This window comes from Aethalodelphis obliquidens, unplaced genomic scaffold, assembly GCF_003676395.1.
Source record: "Aethalodelphis obliquidens isolate GAN/ISIS:26980383/991018 unplaced genomic scaffold, ASM367639v1 scaffold4, whole genome shotgun sequence".
Classification (NCBI taxonomy): Eukaryota; Metazoa; Chordata; class Mammalia; order Artiodactyla; family Delphinidae; genus Aethalodelphis; species Aethalodelphis obliquidens.
This window is the reverse complement of record NW_020837948.1, coordinates 18,580,199-18,603,928: the sequence shown is the minus strand read 5'-3', so window position 1 is coordinate 18,603,928 and position 23,730 is coordinate 18,580,199.

The window sequence follows — 23,730 nt, the reverse complement described above, 5'->3', positions numbered from 1 at the left end:
AATTAAAGACTAGGCCAATGCTTTGTATTTTATAATTGAATTACCCCTTTTACATCATTTTCTACATTATGAACTGATTTCTGGCTTTTTGTTTCAGTCCTTGCCTTATGATTTTATTAGACTCACAACTCTGGTCCAGCTGCTAAAATTATCATCTTGAGTTAGAAATATGTGTCATAACAGTCTATCCAAAGCATTGAAAAAGCAGAAATTCAGTGACATGAGAACTTAAAGAAAAAGAAAATTTGCAAAGACTGACAATGGTTGGATTGGTTCTTGGCAGTGCTAGAAATAAAAATTTTTGTTATTATTATTTTCACCCATTTCCATTCCTGGAGGTGTAGAGTAATTTTGGAGGTAATTTTAATTTCGTGTACTTTGCACTTACAGTTTGTCAATTTAAACCAGTTACAGATCTAAGTAAATTGAAAGCAAGGCTTATTTAATTCATCAATGACAAATTTACAGGAAAAGAACTTTACTGCTGCCTATTTTATACATATGTCAACTTTCAAATACATCTTTCATTCTTTCTCAGAATTCACATACACACACACACACACACACACACACACACACACACACATCCTTGTTATCTGTGGATTTTGTTTTTATGAATTCACCTACTTAGCAAAAGTTATTTGTAAGCCCCAAATCAATATTCATGATGCATTTGTGATCATTCGTGGACATCCATCTGCACAGGGTGGAGAAAAACTTGGGTTGGCCCCATGCACACATTCCCAGCTGAGGTCAAACAAGGCATCACTCCGCTTTCTTCTTTTGGTTCTCATGTTGTAAATGTGTGCACGTCACAGACTACTTAGTGGTGTGATTTTCACATTTTTGTGCTCTTTTTGGTGACTTTGTTTTTTAAAATGGGTTCCAAATATAGTGCTGAAATGCTGTCTAGTGTTCCAAGTATAAAAAAAGCTGTGATGTGCCTTATGAAGGAAATATGTGTATTAGATAAGCTTCATTCAGGTATGAGTTATAGTGCTGTTGACCATGAGTTTAATGTTAAAGAACCAATAATATATATGAAATAAGATGTCTTTAAATAGAAACATGCACAAAGCAAGGTTATGCATTGACAGTTGAGGAAGATATGACCAGAGGCTCACTGGAGCCTAATCCTATATTTCCCTAGGAGTAATAATTCTGTATTCACTAATTCAGTGTTTATTGTGACTTTATAGGACGTGACTACCACAAATAATAAGAGCTGACTGTACGTAACTTATTGAGGTTTAAATACCTATCTGTATATCTTAACTGTATGGTTACTCCATATTTACCTATTCGTGTACATAAACACACACACACTCATATACACATGTATGCATTTTTCACAAGCTCCTTTTCATGCTACCAAAATTTAAGGACCACTGGTTTATTGGGATATGGAGTTTAAGGAAGTAAGACTAAGCAGTTTAGATTCAATTAGATAATACAAGTTGTCTAGCATTGTTTATGCTTTTCTTGTGAAATAGCAATTCTGGCAGTTGAATCACTTTATTATTTTAGTAATAAATCCTTTTCTGGGAGTTAAACAGCCTCCAAACCCTTTCCATAATGTACTTGAGATTCCTCATTCCTAGTTATTTTTGTCATCTTCTTTGCCAGCTTACTTCCAATCGGTTTTCCTCAGCGGGACTTTATTTGTTAACAGTAGCGGTTCACATTATGTCTTAAGCTGGGAAGTGATAATATCAGCAGGTAAAATGAAGAGTACCATGCCACAGCATGCCACCTCTAGGGCTTTTTGGCTTCCTAGAAAATAGTTAGCAATGCAGTGTGTCACTCCTAGAGACTATTTACCTTCCTTGTAAATACAGCTCTTCAATCTACCTGTACCTCACTACAGAACCATCTTTTTAAATTTTTTATTATTTTTTTAAATTAATTTTTATTGGAGTATAGTTGCTTTACAATGTTGTGTTAGTTTCTTGCCTTACAGCAAACTGAATCAGGTATACACATACATATATCCACTCTTTTTTAGATTTCCTTCCCATTTAGGTCACCACAGAGCACTGAGTAGAGTTCCTTGTGCTATACAGTAGGTTCTCTTAGTTATCTATTTTATATGTAGTAGTGTATATATGTCGGTTCCAATCTCCCAATTCATCCCACCTCCCTCCCCCCTTGGTAACCATAACTAAAGGACCATCTTTCATTCACCAAGTTTAAGAGGTTGCTTTCTCCACCACTTGTTTTTATTATTTTCCATTTCCTAATTAGACCAGAGTAGAACACATAGGCAGATATTCATTCAGTTATTCATTCATTCAATAGTTAGTGACTGCCAACTATGTGTCAGACACTGTGTGAAACAGTAGAATACATGACAGTGTTCTCAAAGGGCTTTCAGTTTAGAGTGGGAGAAAGAGAAATTAGCAAGAAAACAAATTTGATTGTTTCATGGAGTGATAGGAGTATGAGGGGAATAAAGAAAGGGAATGGAATAGGAAGTAGCCAGGATTGAGGTAGGAGAAAGGATGATTCTTTAATTATGTTGGCCAGGGAAGAGAGAGAGAGAGACCTCCTGAAAGAAGATTTGGACCTAGCTCTACACTTGAAGTAATACTGAAAAGGCTAGTCAGCACATAAAACATTTACACTACTGTGCTCTAACAATAATCCTGGTTACTCTAATTATGCATGGTAACTGGTAACAGCAAAAATTAACCTACCTAAATACTCTCACAGACTACTAAAGGAAATAATGTATTATTTTTTTAAATATAATTTACAATAGAAGGGGAGATATGCCATAAGAGGAGACAAAGTCTTTGAGGAAAGTGATATTACTTTCCACTATTGTTATTCATTCATTCATGTAAGCATTCATTGTCAGAAAAGTTCCCAGAAAAGGTAGTATTAATTAAACAGTGATTGAATGAATGGTTGGAAAATGTCTCTCTAGACAGAAGAATTAGCAGAGTTTGGAAATAGAACTCATACCTAGATTGTAAAAAGACATGACTGTCAGGCTAATCAGTCTGGCTTTTATTACTATTTTACAGATGTTTTAAGAGAGGAAGTGACATGATTAGCATTGTGCATTAAGGCATTTTTACATTGATATTGAAAGGATTGTTGCAGGAGGCAGGAAACTGGAGGAAGACCACCAAGTGGGCATTGCAAAAGTTTTGAGAAGACTGAACGTCACAGAAGGAAAGAGAATGGAAAGAGTGCGATGGAAGTGGTAACATTTGGAGATAGAAGAAAAAGACTACTGACTTTAAGAGGGCTGAGTGAATTTGCTAACGTGCTACATGAAGTGTTGAAGCAGAAAAATGATGGGAGATTTGGAGAATGCTTGGTTTTGAGGCTCTGAGACTAAGAAGATGATAATGCAGTCCTTAGAATGAATTGAGAAGAATTCCCTTTGCATCTGTCTTCAGGTAGAGATTGAAGAGAATTTACCTAATTTCTCCTCTAAATGTTAGCTAGAATTAATCAGAAATCCAAAATGAATCCAACATTCAAAAATTCATTAGTTAAAAAGCTAATGCAATGTATCACATCAGCAGGCAAAAAATGAAAAATCATATGGTCATATTTATAGGTGCAGAAAAACATTTGCCAAAACTCAACTTGATAAAGAACATTTCAACTACAAAAACAGTACAAAGAAAAAACTTCAGCTCACATTATACTTAATGATGAGAAACAGTGGGCTGTGGCCCTAAGACTGAGGCCAAGACAAGAATTTCTCCTCTCACCATATGCATTCAACATCATACTGGGTGTCCTAACTAATGCAATAAGACAATGGAATAAGACAAGACAAGAAATAAAGTTTATACAAATTGAGTTACATGAAATAAAACTGTTCACAGATGACATGATTATCTATGTAGAAAATACAAAGAATTTATTAAAAAAACCTCTGGAATAATAAGTGGGTTTAGCGTGGTTATAGGATACAAAATGTAAAAAAGACAATTGCTTTCCTATGTATCAGTAATGAAGAGTTAGAATTTAATAATAAAGACACAGTACCATTTACATTGGCACTAAAAAGTTAAACATTTAGATATTTATCTAACAAAATATGTAGAAGATATATTTGTACAAAACTACAAAGCTCTGATGAAAGAAATCCAAGAAAATCTAAATAAATGGAGAGAGATTCCAAGTTCATGTTTTGGAAGACTCAATATTGTTAAAACCTCAGTTTTTCCAAACTTGATACCGATTCACTACCATCCCAATTAAAATCACAGCAAGTGATTTTGTGAATAGTGACCAACTGAGTCTAAAGATTGTATGGAAAGGCAAAATCAAAGGAGTGAGATTATCTGTCTTCAGGACTTACTATAAAGCTACTGTAATCAAGATACCATGATATTGGTTAAAGAGTAGATAGATCAATGGAAAACAGTAAAGAACCTAGAGAGAAAACCACCAAATAGAGTCAACTGTTCTTTGACAAAGAAGCAGCAGCAATTTGACAAAGAAGAATAGTCTTTTAAACAAGAGATGCTAGATCAACTAGACATCCACTATCTACATGAAAAAAAAAAAATCTAAACACAGATCTTACATCTTTGACCAAAAAGCACCTCAAAATGTATCATACATCTATATGTAAATGTGAAACTCTAAACTTATTAGAAGATAACAAGATAATATCTAGGTGGCCTTAAATTTGATGATGAGTTTTTATTTTATTTTATTCTTTTAACATCTTTATTGGAGTATAATTGCTTTACAGTGGTATGTTAGTTTCTGCTTTATAACAAAGTAAATCAGCTATACATATACATATATCCCCATATCTCCTCCCTCTTGCGTCTCCCTCCCACCCTCCCTATCCCACCCCTCTAGGTGGTCACAAAGCACTGACCTGATCTCCCTGAGCTATGCGGCTGCTTCCTACTAGCTATCTGTTTTACATTGGGTAGTGTATATATGTCCATGCCACTCTCTCACTTCATCCCAGCTTACCCTTCCCCCTCCCCGTGTCCTCAGGTCAATTTTCTACATCTGCGTCTTTATTCCTGTCCTACCCCTAGGTTCTTCAGAACTAATTTTTTTTTTTAGATTCCATATATATGTGTTAGCATATGATCCATGAAAGAAAACAACTGATACTGGACTTCATTAAAGTTAGAGACTTTTGTTCTGCTAAAGACTCTTTTAAGAGAATAAAAAGCCACAGACTGAGAGAAAATATTTACAAAAATATCTAATAAAGGACATGTATTCAAAATATAAAAAGAACACTTAAAACTAATAAAAAAGGGTAAAAGGTCTGAACAAACAGCTCATTAAAGAAGATGTACAGATGGCAGATAAGCATATGGAAAGATACTCATTAGGAAATTGCAAAGTAAAACAATGAGGTACCATTTTATATCTATTAGAATGGCGAAAATCTAAAAAACTGACAGTACCAAATGCTGATGAGGATCTAGAACAAGAGTTCTTGTTCACTGCTGATGAGAATGCAAAATCAGTCACTCTGGAAGACAGAAATCTTCCTACAAACTAATCATACTCCTTTCATCATAGGATCCAGCCCTCCCAGGTATTTACCCAGGTGACTTTAAAAATTATGGCCACACAAAAACTTTCACACAAATGTTTATAGCACCTTTATCTGTAATTGCCAAAAATTGGATAAACCAACTGTCCTTCATTAGGTGAGTGGATAAACAAACTGTGGTTCATCCACACAGTGGAATATTATTCAGAAATACTAAAATGAGCTATCAAGCCATGAAATGACATGGAGAAATTTTAAATGCATATGGCTGAATTAAAGAAGTCAGTATGAAAAGACTACATACTGTATGATTCCAACTATGTGGCATTCTGGAAAAGGCAAACTCATAGAGACCATATAATAACATCAGGGATTCAGGTAAGGGGGAGCGTGAATATGTGGAGCACAGGGGATTTATAGGCCAGTGAAACTATTCTGTGTGATACCGTCATGGTGGATACATGATATTATACATTTGTCAAAATCTATAGTACTGTGTGTAGAACACAAAGAGAGAATCCTACTGTAAACTATGGACTTTAGTTAAAAGTAATATATTAATATTAATAATATATCAATACCGGTTTATCAGTTGCAACAACTGTGCTTCACTAATGCAAGATATTAATAACAGGGAAAACTGAATGGTGAAGAAGTGGTATTATGAGAATTCTCTGTACCATCTGCTTATTTTTCTGTAAACCTAAAACTGCTAAGAAAATAAATTCTATTACATTTTTAAAGCTGATATTAGGTACAGAATAAAAAATAATTTCATTCCATCTTTTCTATTTGGTATTAGATAATGAAATCTAGTGTTGAAAATTATCGTCACCAGTCACTGTGTAGAAATACTAACATGCCTTGTGAATTTGTATAAAATAATTAATTGGGCTAAGGGTTGACTGCAGTGGCCCTTAAGTGGCTAGAAGGTATTTTAAGTAGTTCAGAGGAAGAGAGTGATCAGTGATTCCAGGAGGGAAAACTGCATGTGTTGAGTCATGGAGATGGTAGTAACTATGTCGTGGGACAATTATACTGGAGACAGCAGCATATGTTAGAGGTAAAAATTAGTTTAAGTCAGGATTATGGAGAACTTTTACTGTCAAGGGGAGCTATTGACCCAATCAAGTGGACTCAGCAGTTATCTGAACAAAGTAGTGTTAAGGATTAAATAAATACTATTATGGGAATGCTCATAGCCCAGCGCTCAGCATCTGCCATAGTGTACGGAATCTACAAATATTAAATTTCCTTTCCTTTCATATAATTATTATCATGGTTAAATTTACTCTCAATCAACTTTCAACTTATTAACTAATTAGGATTTAGTTAGGGTTAGTTAATAACTCATAATCACCAACCATTGGGGATCAAAACACATTTAGTACCCTCAAGTAAATTATTTAAAAACATATTTTTCCCTCCTTCAGTTATAATGCTAATTTATCAATGCATATGACATATTTTTCTTTGAATTACAAGCTTCTAAAGGGCATACCTTTGTAGTTTTATCATTTAAGGTAAACCTATTTATATACTTAGTGATCATTAACTGAATAGTGATTATGTATTAAATAAATCATTGAGGCACAATTGATAAGGTATGATTAGAACCCAAACTTATGGACTAAAATGTTCTGTAAGTTGGAAGTTCCATGCTGCCTTTCACTTTTTGGTCACATAATAACTAAATTCTTTTCTTTTTCCAAGAGGGTGAGGGTATGACCATTTTTAGAAATATCTATTACTTGAAAAAAAAAAACATTTAGCAGGTATATGTAGAGAATTTTCTTGTATAAATCAAAATTTACTCAGTTGGTCCTTTTTAAAAATACAATTTAATTTTCATATATCTTCATGACATTCAAACGTTATTTGAATGTTTAATGGATATTAGTAGAGATTCATCTAAAAAACTAGCCCAACTGATTTACAATGATGCAGAGCCCCAGAGATGAGGAAATGAGGAGGCCTCATGTAATGAGGCAAGGGTGCTACGATGACTGTACAGCTACACGATCAGGAAAATGTAATTAATGGAAGAACAACACTTCTGTGGGTGCCTGGTTGCTAATTAACCTATTCACAGTTAAATCAAGAAGAAACAAAACATTGGGGAAAAGAGGCTTGCCTATATTCAAAGGAAATTTTAAGACTGCCATTTCTATTTTTCATTTCTGTGAGATTTCATTGTTTAGTGTAAAATCTGAAATTACTACTTTCAATGTACAAAATTCACTATTCAAACTTTGAACTTCCAAACTTCTTCAAGATTGTCTCAAATTAATTTCAGCATGGTGTTCGTTTTTCAGTATATTAATGGATTTTTTGCCTAAAAAATAATTTCTGGGTATACTACTCACCATCCCTCCACATCCTTCACTATTAGTATGAGATTTAATTACTTAAATTTAACTCATTAGAGATTTAATATTTAATTCTAAAACTCAATGAAAGTATAACACAATCACAGTTATCATTTATTAATATATTTGTCTTATGCAAGTTATGAATATATGTTAAGAAATTAGCTTATATTTTATACCTTCACTAAACCCTTGACTGTGTAGTCTTGGTAATCTCCCTTCTTGATTCTCTCTCTGTCAGTGTAGTGTTGTCAGTGTAGTGGTAGTCCTGCCATCATATCTATTATTCAGCCTATGTTATGCAGGACAAAAGGGAAAATAAATTCAAACAGTCTGCCTGACTCAAAGTACTGAAATAGTTTTAGTCCAATCTCCCTGACACAGACTATAGAAGCACTGGGGAAAGCAAGAATTCACTACAAAGTTCCAATTTTCCCTCATAACACCATTACTATCTAAAACAAGCTAAATCCCCACATTGCCATTATTTCCCATCAGCATTGCCCAAGAGCTGTGAAAGGGGTTGTGTGTTAACCTAACAAATCTTCTCATAAAAATGTAATATCTCATAAAATAAAAGGAGAGGGACTTCCCTGGTGGTGCAGTGGTTAAGAATCCGCTTGCCAATGCAGGGGACATGACTTCGAGCCCTGGTCCGGGAAGATCCCACATACCTCAGAGCCACTAAGTCCGTGTACCACAGCTACTGAAGCCCACGTGCCTAGAGCCCATGCTCTGCAACAAGAGAAGCCACCTCAGTGAGAAGCCTGCGCGCAGCAGCAAAGAGTAGCCCCCATTCGCTGCAACTAGAGAAAGCCCACGCGCAGCAATGAAGACCCAAGGCAGCCAAAAATAAATAAGTAAATAAATTTATTAATAAAATAAAAGGAGAAAGATTTCAATCAATTATTGCTTGATTTGAACATTATATTTTACATAGCACTGGGTTTCCTTTTACTGAATGGGTAACTGATAGAAATTGAAAAGTAAGGTTCTGAAATGCCATTCTAATATTGCATAATTCAGAGAAAGAGGTTGTGTCACATTTCCCTCAAAAATATATCACTGAATGTCTTACTAAATTTTTGTATCTCCTGAACCACCCCCTCCGACATCAAACTTGGAGGTATGTGTATGAAAGAGCTTACAATGTTGGAGCCTACCTTTAAGGTCTTGATTGTATTATGGAAGATAGGGAAAAAAGAGTGAGTTAACCAATTTTCCAGGAAATGTTTGTAATTGAATAGCAAGGTGAATATGGAGTTGATTGAGACATGAGATATTATGGGGATTCAGAGCTGGTCTGAGGTGTTTTTCAGAATGATATGAATCAATTTAGAGACTTCTGAGGGAGTTGTTTCTTCAAGAGATTTTTTGTGTGTGTTCCTAAAATGAGCTGCACTCCATAGTCTGTTGTAGAGCAGTTCTCAAATGTAAGGATGCATTAGCATTGCTCTGAGGGTTTGTAAAAACACAGATTGCTGGCCTCAGCCTCTCAGAGTTGTAGGTTCATTGGTTCTAGGATGGGGCCTAACTGCATTTCTAACAAGTCCCCAAGTGACGCTAATGTTGCTGGTCTGGGGACTGCACTTGAGGAACATTAACTGCTCTAGAGAAAGTACAGTCATTGCGTAGCCACAGAATTGATCAAATAATTTGGAAGTCAAAAGAGTTACATCTTCTAAATACCTTTTTACCAATACCTTTCTGAGAAGTTTTGGAATTTTAAATCAGCTCTCTGGCTTCTGTCTGTATCCCCTTGGAGTACAAACCCAAATAACATGATTGCTGAATTTCGTTCCTTTTTTATCATGTCCTATTCCACCCCCCCACCCCCGTCCCCCAAGCCCTGTGTTGTTAAGCCTTTGAAATTGTTCAGAAATATTCAGTGATTCAGTTCAGTGCTCTTGGGAACAACAGAAATGGAATATTATTAGAAATTACAGTTTTTAAAAAGTCAGAAATAAAGGCAATATTTTTCAGACTAAATTTTAGATAATTACTACTTCCATGCCTTAAATTAATAATACTTCATGCTTATGTATGAAACGTATTCCAAATGAAAGATCTCATCTCTGTATTTGTGCTTGTTTCATATACAAACTTTCTTTTAAAATCTTAAGAATCTAACTAGATTATGTTAACATTTTTGAAAAATAACAGCAATTGACCTCCTCCAAAAAACTGATGAAATAGAGAAAAATGCTGATGTTTCTCCTACTGATTCAAAACTGTTTTAAATGTTTATTCAAATGAAAGACAGTGATTCATGGGCTGAGCTGAGTATTTAATTGGAGATATACAGTGTTGTTGTACACATAGATTGACTTGTCTTTAAATAGGTTTTTGTTATCACTACTTGAATTACTATCCCTTCCCATTTCCCAAATGTGTTTACCAAGTATACACCCAAAATTCTTCCTTTATCTGTCCTCTTTTTCATTATCCTACTTCTAGCCATTTAATCTTTGCAAAATAACAAGATACTTGAGTGTATTTTTGATGAATGTATATATGCATATGTTATCTTTCTCATGTAGTTCCAGAAGGTAAAAATCTCCGATGGTAAAAATATTGTCTTTCAATGCAACATGTACCACGTGACTCCTAGAACACTTTGGGCACTTAATAACCTTTACAACACCATCCTTGATATCATCATCAATCATGGAACCTGTTCTCAGCTCTGATTCAACTAGACATAGCTTAAAAAAGGATCTTCTCTTATGTCTCAGGTTGCCATTCAACCCTGACAGCTTCCCTCTTTCAAATACATCTGCTCTCTTTCAAGAAAGTTTTGCATGCATTTTATACCTCTAATGCGGTACCTCCAGATTAGAGACAGAGAAGTTAATTGAAATGAGCGAGCACTTACTGATAAAAGTGTGTTGGATTCAGCATGAGAATACTAACCTGTTTCCACATGACTAACCAGGACTGCACAAAAGTAAATCATCATAGAAATGTAGTCATTCTCTCAATCACCTAATGATTCTATTACTTATATATAGACAAATGCACACAGGGCACTCCATTATCTTTAGAAAGGTCACTCAGCAGTCATTAGAGTTAAGTAAATGAGGGTTAAACTGTCCTTCTCAACACCATAAACTTAGCTGCTTATATACATCCTATAATTATAGAGCAGAAATATAAGATACAAAATGAGTTTCATGGATAAATCATCTACAGTAGTGTGTAACCAGAAACACCATTTGTCCCTTTGAAAAGCTGAAATATTTTAGAACCTGAAAAATCTATTGAATTTATTTTCATGTATGGTGTGCTTTGTTCAGATGGAATTTTATGTGGCAGCATTTTATGTAAAAGATAAAAGCAAGTGTTGTAAATGAAACCAGGTTGGGGAGGTTGGCTGACTGAATTGCCTTTCACTCCAGCAGTTCCAAAAGGATCTCCATGCTAAGTCCAAAGATCTCAAAGCAGCATGAAAACCACTGTATTTGAAGGTTAATTCATGGACTGTTTTTCTTCAGAGCATTTTTACCATACAACATATTATATACAATATTTTATTTTCTTACTAATTATTAATGAGGTAATTAATTAACTTACATTGGGATTTAAGTTGTATGAAGGGAGGGACTTTTTTTTTTTTTTTTTTTTTTTGCGGTATGCAGGCCTGTCACTGTTGTGGCGTCTCCCGTTGCGGAGCACAGGCTCCGGACGCGCAGGCTCAGCGGCCATGGCTCACGGGCCCAGCCGCTCCGCGGCCTGTGGGATCTTTCCGGACCAGGGCACAGAGCGGCATGTGGGATCTTGCCAGACCAGGGCACGAACCCGTGTTCCCTGCATTGGCAGGCGGACTCTCAACCACTGCGCCACCAGGAAAGCCCAGGGAGGGACTTTTTTTTATCGGCTTGACACATAGTGAGTACTCAGTAAATACTTCTGTTGAATGAGTGAATAAGTGTATCCATGAATGAATATGTTTACTAAATTACTAATACATGAAGATGATAGGTCCCCAGGATTAAAAAAAAAAAAAAAAGGTAAGACACAGTCACTGACCCAAAAGAACACATAAAGTAGTTGAAGTAGATAACATGTCTACGAGAAAACATCTAATAACATAAGCCAGTACATAATGGATACCTTTCCAACGGTACAGGGGAAATTTGGACAAGGGGAAACTGAATTAAGTAGATCAGGAGAAGATTCACTGGGGAAATGACTAGATGTGTGACCTTACATAATTTGCTGAAACTTTCTGGGCCTCAGTTTCCTCATATAAAATCAGGTTTTTCTAGCCAAGTGAACACTTAGATCCCTTGGAGTTTTAGGCAAAAAAATAGATTTTGAATGCATAGTAAAAATCTGAACTAGAGAGGCGACAATCTCTCTGCAAATATGCCTTGAGAACTTAATCAAAAGATAAGCTGTTTTGAGCTCTATACTACACTATACTCTGACATGGCTGCAGTTTGAATTTGATCAAGTTAAACTGAAGTTTAAAGAAAATTTAATAGAAGTAGAAGTAATTTTTAAAATATTTTTTTCTGACTCAGTGTGCATAGAAATTCATAAATGGCGTACTGAAGCAATACCTCAGGTGACATCACACAACTTTGTCCTACACAGAGGTACAGCTGTGGGCAAGTATTAGATGCAGTAAACCAAGTAACAGTTACCTTCTATTTTCTTTAAATGAACTATTTTATGTATGAATAATAAAGATACAGAAAAGTGAATACAACTAATTTCGTAGCTTAATGCAATTTTACACAATGAACATACCTACATAAACCACCACCAGGAATAAGGAAATTGAGTGTCACCAGCATTATAGACACTCCATATACCTCTCTGCTAGTTGTTACCCACCCCAAAGGCAGTAGCTATTCTGACTTCCACACAATAGATTTGTTGTTTTTATTTCCATAAGTGGAATCATACATTAGGTACTGTTTTCTTCTTTCACTTAAACTTACATTTATGGGATTTATAACACTTATACTGTAATGACTAACATATTTAGAATTAAAGAATCTTACTATTCTCTACACATTTTTTGTTCTTTTTTTCTCATTTTTCCTTCTCATTGAGTGATCATGTATTTTTAAACTTATTGTTATTCCTTTTTATGATCTTTTGTTATTTTTCTTTTATGTTCATTTAGTGATTTAAGTCTAAATCTTAGTCTTAAACACGTTTCAGGATCCCTTTACATTCTTAAAAATTATTGAGGATCCCAAAGATCTTTTGATAATGTGGGCTATATATTTTGATTATTACCATATTACAAGTTAAAATTGAGAAAGTTTTAAACACCAGAATACACAAACACATATACATTAGTCATCAGGGCGAGGATGGTATCACATGTCATGTCACCTTGGAAAAGTCCACTATATAGTTGTGTAAAATTGAGAGCAAAAAATCAAATAATATGTTAGTTTTGGTTTGAAAATAATTGTCACTGCATGGACCCCTGAAAGGTTCTCCTTTGAGAATTGCTACTTTAGAGATTCAACGTGAATACATATCTTCCTCAATTTATGACAGGGTTTTATCCTGATAAACCCTCATAAGCTGAAAACATCGTAAGTTGAAAATACATTTCAAACATCTAATCTACCGAACATCCGCGTTTAGCCTAGCCTACTTAAATGTGCTCGGAGCACTTACGTTAGGCTACAGTTGGGCAAAATCATCTAATACAAAGCCTACATTTTTAATAAAGTGTTGAAAATCTCATGTAATTTATGAAATGCTATACTGAAAGTGGAAAACAGAATGGTTGTGTGGGTACAGGATGGTTGTAAGTGGCTCAGTTGTTTACCCTCATGAATGCATAGCCATTTGCCTTTTCTCACAAGTTAATTTTTTTTTATTGTATCTGGATATTGTGTATGAAAGAACTGTAGAGGTTTCAGATGATGAAATCTTCCACTGGAGACAATTGACTTTCTCCTCCACTAAAAATACAGAGTTGTGATCTTGGGTGGAGTCTGAGAGGAGACCACTTCAATCCAGGAGGAACTGAGTTAAGTTAAGCTGGTTTAAATTTTAATGACTCAATTTATTTGTGATTTTCACTTGTCCCTAGGTTGATTTATACTCAAATTTAGAAGACTTTAGAAAACTTAATTATGCCCTTCAGAAGATTTTGGATTATCTGTTTATCCTCCTGTCTTTCACAATTTCAAAACTTGGCACTGTATAGAGGGGGAGATAGGCCACATGTTTGAGGACCCTCACATTCCAATTTTGTCACTCCAGTCCCATGAAATGACTAAAATCTCCTATTATTTGCCCTTTACCTTGGCTAAGATTCTGTCCTCAGACCTCAGCCTGTGTCTATCATCAGTAAATGTCCCTAGGGGAAGAGATTAACTGTTCCACAGCCTACTTCTAAATTTTTCTCTACTCTCTGAAATTTTAATCAATTTAGTCTTCATTGTTTCCAAGTTCTTTAAGGCCTTGAGTTGTTTGTAGGAATAACAGCTGTTGCAATGATTAAATTCTACCAGGAGAAGCTGCCAATATCCATTCAAATATTATTCTGTTCATTCTCTATTTTGTCCTCTCTTTCCAGGACTCCAGTATAATATATTTCTGAATTTCTCACTGCACGTCCGAGTATTCTATGTTTTTCTGTGTGTTTTCTTTCTTCTCTTCTCTCTGATCTTTAGTCTAGTTATGTGATATACGGTTGTACTCTGCAGTTCTCCAGACTATGAATCCACTTTTCTGCTGTGTTTAATTTAGTGTTAAATTTTAGCATGTATTAAATGTTTATTTCAGTTATTATTAGAAATTGGGAGGAAGGGGTAAAGCATATGGCCTATGATACTTTCACTCCTTTACTGGGGGAATACCTATGAAGAAAGGGGGAATACCTATGAAGAAAGGGGGAATACCTATGAAGAAAGGAAGAAATACTTTCACTCCTTTACTGGGGAAATACCTATGAAGAAAGGAAGAAAGGTAACATAGTTTAACCTTGGGGACTAGGTATGCATGTAAAATGGCTAGTGATATTTACTAGGTAGAAGAGACTTTGTCTCTATCTGACTCTCTCTAGCTAAGGATAACCCATATAAAATGGAATCTAAATATGAAAAATGGCTTCCTGGAGAATGTCACATAAGTTATACAACTCCCTGGGGTACTAAATGAAAATGTGTCTGATTTGAAATGCTCTCTGTTGTATGAGGAAGCCCATGAACATCATTTAGAGGCTTCATCTATTCTGAGCTGGAGGTTCATATTTGATAAAGGAATAAAGGACCTGTGAGAGTCATCACTGATGTCCCAGAAGCTTCTTTCTCTTTTGCCTTTTGATTGCTTGTATCCTTGACACTATTTAGTAAAGTTTGATACTGGGTAAGATCTCTGATTCACACGATTCTCAGTTAATCTGATTCTGTGTATTATAGATCTGGGTTTCCATTTGCTTATTTTTGGTGAAATTATCTACTTTATCATACATTTCTTGGTCATATTAATCACAGTTATTTTATTTTAAAACAATATCTTTAACCATCCACTAAGGGGTGGTTTCTATTATCTATTTCTTTGTACTCTTTGAATTTTGGTAATTATTTTGTCCCTGGCATGCTTGGTAGTTCAGGATTGTATGGGAGACATTATGTATAAAAATTGAAGAGGCTGTGGATGATGTTATATTCTTAAATTTGCTTCCAAATGAAGTTATAGTAGGACAGATGACCTTGTTCCATTCAGAGATTGAGCTGATTTATGGCTAAGGCTGAGTTTATAGTGTTTATGAACACTGAAATTTGCCTTTATCCCATAGCATGGCCTTACAAGAGTCTCAACTGAAAGCCTAGGGCATTTCTGAGACCATTTCTCCTTGGGACCATACTATAATTTTTAGCCCATAACCTTGTGAGACTGCCATGAGCTCTACTTTGTTTTTTAGCCTGATTTCTTGATCTTTTACCCAGCTCAGGTGGGAAATCAACCAATGCCTTGTGGGAAAAATCAACAGAAATGTTGGTCTTGCCTCAGTGCATTTCCCTCTTTTCAGGACATTGACCTCATAAGTTTTGGGTTGGTTGTTTCCTGATGCCTCTAAATAGTAGATATTAAAAGTTTAGCACATATTAATAGTTGTTCCAAGATGAAGAGTTTTTCCATTACTGGCTGTGCAGTCGTAGCCACAAGTAGACGTCTAGATGGTCTCTTTTGAGAAAGGATTGACTCTCCAACTATGTTAGACATTTTACTTAACACAAAGAAATGGAGGTAAAAAGCTTGTCTTTTTATAGAACAGAAAAAAAAAATTAGTTGCAGGCTTTTCATAATTTGAGCATATTTTCCTTGTGGTTGAACAATAAAATTGCCTTTGAAAATGTTTTTCTTGCACTTTTGATAGTAAGAACATTAAAGCCAAAGATGTTTAAGGATAAGTAGGTAGGCCCATTATGCTTTGGGGTTGTCATATAGAATATGTCTGTCCGGGGTAGAATGAGAGGTAGAGTTGCTAGGAAATATAAGTTGATGTGTATTTGTAGGAATTATTGACTGTCCTTCCAAGTAGTTGGGATTTTATTCCACATGAAATGAGGAGTTATGTGAGTCATATAAATTACATTAAGATCACGAACCATAATCATATTGTAGTTTAGTAAGATACAACTTTTATAAAATGCAAATAAAGGAAGAGTGATATTAAAATTAAAGGAATTATTGAAGAAACCATTGAAAGAATGGAGGTGAGTGAAATTTGACTTGGACCTGAGCAAAAGCAGTGTCACTAGGAATAGAAAAGATGAAATGGGCTTACATGATATTTCAGGAGAAGAGGCACTTGGACTTGATTATGTATTGGATTTGGAGAGGAAAGATATGAAAGATGAGTAAGACACTAACATTAAGCTATTTAATAAGATCTTTTAATTTGTATATTTTTAGAAATTTACTTATCAAGGAAGGTTGTGATCAGTGCTACAGTCTCAAGTTTTCTTAGCCTTCCTGAAAGTAGCAAGTCACTCTTGAAGAAGACTGGATTCCTTATATGAAGTTAGAGGAGGGGTGGAAGTTCTTTTATAGAAGAAACATATTCGAATAAAAGACCAGAGTCTTTGTACTGAATCATGGAAAGCACAGGAGAACCAGAGAAGCGCTACTAGCACAGTGAAAACCTCAAGTACTTAGAGAGTGGACTCTGATGAAAGTTATTCATCACTTCTCTCCCTACTTAATGGCTCAGCCCCTAATACAAAGCCAGCTAGCACTGGAGATTTATCAGCTAGCAACTATGGCCGAAGAAAAAGACAGATAAAAACTAAGAAAAGGGCAATGATAAAAATCTGTGCACTCTCAGGTGCTTTCACTCAGATGATTCTGACAAAGCAGCTAACATATCAAACTTGACCTGAGGATTAGAGTGACTTTAACTGCTTTATGTTTTATGGAGAAACATAATAATTGCTAAGGAGTCCTAAAAACTTAGAGTTTATGGGGAAATACTTTAAAAATATTTTTGTTGGTATTAAAAGTAATATGTTGTTATTGGAGAAAATTTGGAAAATATACAAGAAAAAGAAAATAAAAAATTATCCATAATCTTGCCATACAGAGATAATATTTTGGATGTAATCTTCCAAATTTTTTCCAAAATTATCCAAAACAGGCTCAAATTTATTTAGGATTAGAAATATAATCTCTGGAACAATATACAATTTTTATAAAATGAGAGAGTAGTTATGTATTTAGTCGTTGAAATGAATGCAATAAAAATATGTCTAATTAGAAATGCCTTCTTGTTGCTACCTTAAGTAAAAAAAAAAGTATCCTTGTAATATAAAAACATGTGCTGCTCTTTGAAATTTGGAAGCATACATTCCTTACTCTAAGGGGAAAAATTGACTGAAACTCTTTCATATACCATTAACTCTCTACAGAATCTTAAGGAACTGTTTTCTGCATAATATAAACTATAGCAATCATTTCAACTATCTATAATCTCTGTAGTCCAATTCTAAATTAGAAAAGTTTATAAAACTAATGAGTAAATATGGTTTAAAATGATAAACATCACAAGCTGCAATCTGACACAAGTTCATGGCAAATCACTAGACATTACAGGGAAAATATGTTTTTAAAATTTTTATACTTCTATAACTGCATTAAAAGCTAGGAAAATCAGGAGCCACTGTGCTTGGAAGAGTAGAGCCTTTCCTGGAATCATTTCCATGCTCTCTCACAATCACAAGACACCTGTACCATTCACAGATCAGTTACAGGTCATCTCACATATAAAGGTAAATACTCAATCACGATTCACCTAAAATTTGAATAATGCTAACACCATAATACAGAGGCAGCAAGCTCAACAAGCAGAAGAACGCAAATCCAAAGAGAGTGATTTAACAGACCAAGAAAAATATGATTAAAATAAATATAAACTATCTTCTCAGATTTTAAATATTTCAGCATTCAAAATAAGGAATCAGTGGGGAATCATAAAGACAAAAATGTGATTTTTGAAATACAAATTTCAATCACTTGGCTGAAAAACAAAATGATCACAGATGAAAAGAGAATTGGTAAATTAAAAGATGAAGCTAAGAGAATCTCTCAGAATATAGCTGAAAAAGACAAAAAGAAAGTTAAATAAGAAATTCTGATCTTTCAATTTCCACATAGCAAATGACCAAGAAGAAAAAAAAAATGATTGACAGGTTTAAAAATATATACAAAACAGTCATAGAAGTAGAAAATTCAGACCTGAACTAAATTTCTTTCCCATACTGAAAAGATAATTTGTTGAACAGAATGAATGAAAAAGACTACATCCAGATACATGTGATGAAATATTAACATTCACTGATTAAAAGAACATTATAAATGGTTCTAGACAAGAAAAAATAAACAGAAAAGAAATGAGAATTCAATTCATATCATACTTTTCTTTTGCTTAAAAGGGGGTACAAGAAGACAATACAGTAAAATTTGTAAAGATGGAAGGAAAATAATTTTTATCTTAAAATTATTCATAGAATTATACACTCACATGTAATAGTGAAATATTGACATTCATTTATATTTGCAAAGGCTCAGAAATTTTATTACCCATAAACTCACCTGGAATGAATTACAGAAGGATACAATTTAGCAAAACATAAATGAAAAAAAAAAACTGTGGAACCCAAGAAGCAACGACAATCTACAAAACCAGTAAATCTTTTGGTTATAACTGTTTACTGTTTAAGAAAAGTGTGTGCGTAATAAAACAATGGAATCAAAATAATACTGGTTGAGATCAGCATAAGAGGAAATATAACTATAAAACTGTAGCTGGTAGGACTATGGTACTGGGTGGGATATAAAAATTCAGACCATAGTGGTCTTCATGAGTAACAATAACGCGAAAATATTTGCATCATCTTCACTTTGCCAAGTGATTAAACCCATCACTTTGACTCTGTACCTTCTCTTTCCTCAAACTCATATATGCTTACCTGCTAAAATGTGTATGTTAACTGACATCTCAGCTGTAGACACTAATAAATATTTTAGCAAATAACATGAAAGAAAAATTTAAAGAGTAAAATAGTTTTATTAGTAAAATCTTGTTATTCTACAAAATCACCATTTTACTTGAGACACAATGTATATTTTAGGTATGCCACAACTCAACATATGTTCTGGGTTGTCATAATATGACTTGATTTTTTTTTTTTCAAGTGGTAAAAGTTTATCTGAGCAGAGATGTCCTCATGAATACCTTGGGATTAAACACAATGTAAGCACACCTTTTAATGGTGATTCTGTGTGAGAGTATATCCAGAGGAGATTATTTTAATGGGTACTGTGAGCACAATGCTGGTCGTGAAGCCAATTTTTAAATATGACTTGATTTAAAAAAAACCCTTTTTTTCCTTTTCTCTGCTTTTGTACTTACAGTTTGGAAAATTAAACCAGTTTTTATAGTTTATGAGATATATTTTTTCATGCATCTTAAAAAAAATGACTACATCTGATTTTAGCTGATTCTAAGAAGTAGGTTTCCAACCACTAAAACCAGGTGGAGAGTCAAAGGAATGATCCATGTGAATGACTAACCCAAGTTGAGGTTTTGCCACTAGAATTAGGTTTATTTTCTAGATCCTCAGAATGTCTCATATATTTAGTTGATTTATTAAGGAGTTACAGCAGTAAACACAACAGAACCACTATTATCCATCTCAAGGACATAGTGTATGGGTGTGAGTAACCATGTAAATGGATTGGATATTGTACCTGTCCAGGCTATTGTTGAATTACTATTTCTCTTGCACACTCACTTGTAACCTCCCTGAGAGCAGGAAACAAGCCTTATTTTGCTTTCTACTGTCTCTCTGGTGATGGGCACAGACAGGCTAGGCTCTCAATAAGTATTTGCTGAATTAATGAAATAAAGTGTGTGCTGAATTAGTGAACTGAATTTTTTTTCAAAACTGTGAAATCAATTATTTGGTGATCATTATGATGACAAAAAAAAATATTCTGGCCAAACCCCAGGATGCTATATCTCTCATATTCTCCTTTATTTCTGTTGGTATTTAACACTTATCATATATTCATCTGCTTATAGTCTGTTCCCCCACTCGGAATTGTGATTGTTAGGGACAGTCTTATGAAGACAAACGTTATGAAGCCAGAGACTTTGCCTTTCTATTTTCTACTGCATCCAGCTACAACATTCTGACATGAAAAAAATATTATGAATGGATGAATACATGAGGAGTTGAAGGTACCTACCGTCAGCCACAGTACGGCAAATAACTCTGATCTATATAAAAATTTCTTCATCTCTAGCTTGTTTGTTTACTAACCAAAAGTTCATGGCCAGACGTAATTGAAAGGGATAATTAATTATTCCATATTGATAAATAGATGGATGGATAGATAGATAGATGGATAAATAGATAGACAGTTAGATTGACTGATTAACTATTCATTCAGCATAGGACCTGGCAGTAGAATAGCAAATATTTTGGACATGGTTCCTGATCTCCTAGAAGTGTTCTGTTAAACATTCATGTTTCAGAATCAGATTTTTTAGAAGTTGGAACCACTGAATAAACCAAAATATTTAAGCTGCCAAATAAATCAGTCAAGTGGATTAATGGTTTAATATTTTTCTCTCTGGAATAACAGAACATTTCAACTACAGTTTGTATTTGGACCAACTAGATACTGCAGAGAAATATGATAAAAATTAATCATATTTAATTTCCCTCTACTCATTCTACCTCATGTAAAACCACAAGTGATCAATTATGGTTCAAACCATTCAGGGATGGGTTTTGCTGTCAGTGTGTTACTGAGAAACTATATACACACAAATATACAGTTTCTTTAGGGAAGTGATCCATCATATAGGCTACTGTAAGCTGGACCTTATGGTACTTTTTTCTTTTTGCATTTTTTTCCTGATATGGAAAAGAGATAAAAACTAAACTTTTCAGACATTAATAAAATTGGAAGTGTATCAAAACTTGATATTGTCTCCATTTTGACCACGGATTTCATTTGAACCAACTAGATACCACTACCATGATAAGAATGAATGATACTTAGTTTTGCTTCTGTCTGTGCAACCACGTATAGAACCAACATTTTACCAAGTGCAGTGCCATTTAAGCAGAAGTATATGAAGATTTGAAAGCATAGTTTTAAAAGATTTTGAAAAAAGATTTTAAGACATGTAGCAAAACACATAGAAGTAAACAGCTGTAAATTACTGTGAAAGAAATCTGAGAGTTAAAAAATTACACTAATTTTGGTATTTTAGAATAAGAGCAGAACAAAATGAAAATGTCATTTGAAGACTGGATGTCACAATGTAAGAGAATGTTGAGGAAGATATTCCTTTTTTCCAGAATTGGTGACTAGTACCCCAGTCTGAGGACAAAGCATCAAGTAGCTCCTTTACTAAAGAGAAATTAGTGCAATTAAAGGCCTGTCTGGCTCTGCTTCCCCCTCCCCAGCATCGCTCTTTACCTCCTATGGCCACTGTCTATGTAACAGAAGATAAAGGAGTAGGGGAGGAGCTCTCCAAGGCAAAATGGGTGCTCCCCTCTCCAAGAAATTACACACAGAGTTCAGTCATGACACTGTCTTCTCATTCTGCATTTATACATTTGTTTATGTGTGGAATTTTTGAGCAGCTCTCCATGCCTATTGGAGAAGAATGGAAAGAGTCAGTCAAAGATGGCAGGTGGAGAGAAGGTATCAGTGGAAAAGCCTGCATTCCTACATTCAACATGACATAACAAATGGGTTTCATCTAAATCACATGGTCACCAAAGAAGGTAGCTGGATTTGTGTCATACCTAAGTGAATGGGGCTTTAACGGGGACATCACAGCAGCAAAAGGTTGTGGGCTGTACCAGTTAGCTTAAGAGCTGAAAGGTACTGGAAGTGCTGAATAGAAGCCAGAAAAAAGCCATGCATGCCTTCTAAAAGGGGATCCACAGAGCATGACTCCGCAAAGTTTATCCCCAGGAGCAAAAGCTAAAGTGGGATGCTGAAGAGTTTGCAGGTCTCCTACATCAAAGATCTGTAGGATGGGAAGCCCCTCACCAGGGCCTTTAAATGAATTACACATGGGCCCAAATATATAGTAAATTTTTGGATGCTGGTCTCACAAAAGGCAACAGAAGCCACTCAGTTTAACCAGATGAGGAGCTACAGAAGCAGCTAGTTAAATGAGAGAGTTACTCATTCTTCTTCCCTCCATTGTGACTGAAAGCATCAGAGGACGAAAGGAAGAAGTAAAAAGCAGAACCCCTGCACAGGGTGTCCCCACCAAGGTATAAGCCTGAACTGGGAGATGTGAGGGGGTACAATTGGAGTTTTTCATTAGACTAAATAGGACTTTTTAATAATGGACAGTGACCTGATCTCCATAGAATGTTCCTGAGTTATTTTTGAAGAATGAGAAGAGAGGAGTTGGGGATGGTAATATGAGAAAAAAAATAAATAAAACCTTTCCACTCTTGTATTCCCACTGATCTGCAACTATGTCTGAGACTGTCAATAAACCACTATAGTATCTTTCTAAGTTTAGGCAGACTTCTGAGTTATTCATCCATTCAATCAGTAAACACAATAAAAAACTATGACCCCAAAGCAAAAACTTATTTCAAATATATTCCCCTCCCCACCAACACGCACTTCTCATCTCTCCACTTCAAGGTCGAGTGATAATCCATTTATCCCTCCTCATGATGCTTTGCTTTTCTGCTCCCTCCCACCGTGGTCTGATTCTGCCTATTTTTAGTACTTTGGTTCTTATTTTGAGAAGACAGGAAGGCTTAGGCATCTACCCATCTAAAATTCTTTGTTCTTTACATTTCAGTGCTTCATTATCCACACGTAAAGGTGTAAAAGTTTTCTTTTATTTTGTACTGTCTCCTCCTTAAAAAAAACACAAAAAAACAAAAAACAAAAAAAAAAACTTGTACGCCATACAATGTTTTTTGCCACATATTCAGGTATTTTTAAAATTTTAATATATTGACCATTATCTCTCTGGCATATCATGGCTCATACTTATTTTAAAAAAAACTTTCTGTATCACCTGGCATTAGTGAGTATTTCATAAAAGTATGTAGTCCAATATTATTTGTTAATCCAATCTGAAAAGCCTTCTCTTTAAATGAAGGACTTAAATGCATTATTAATTATTATATATTGTTCCCACCTTCCTTCTATAATCTAAGTCTACATTTATGTTTTTAATATTAGCTTGTATCCCTGTCTTATATTTATAAAACTACATTTTCTTTTCTAGCAATTTGGAAAGTTTAAGATTAGGTATAAACCCAAGAAGAATAGGATATGGATTTTGTAATGAATTTTTATGCATGGACAAGGAAA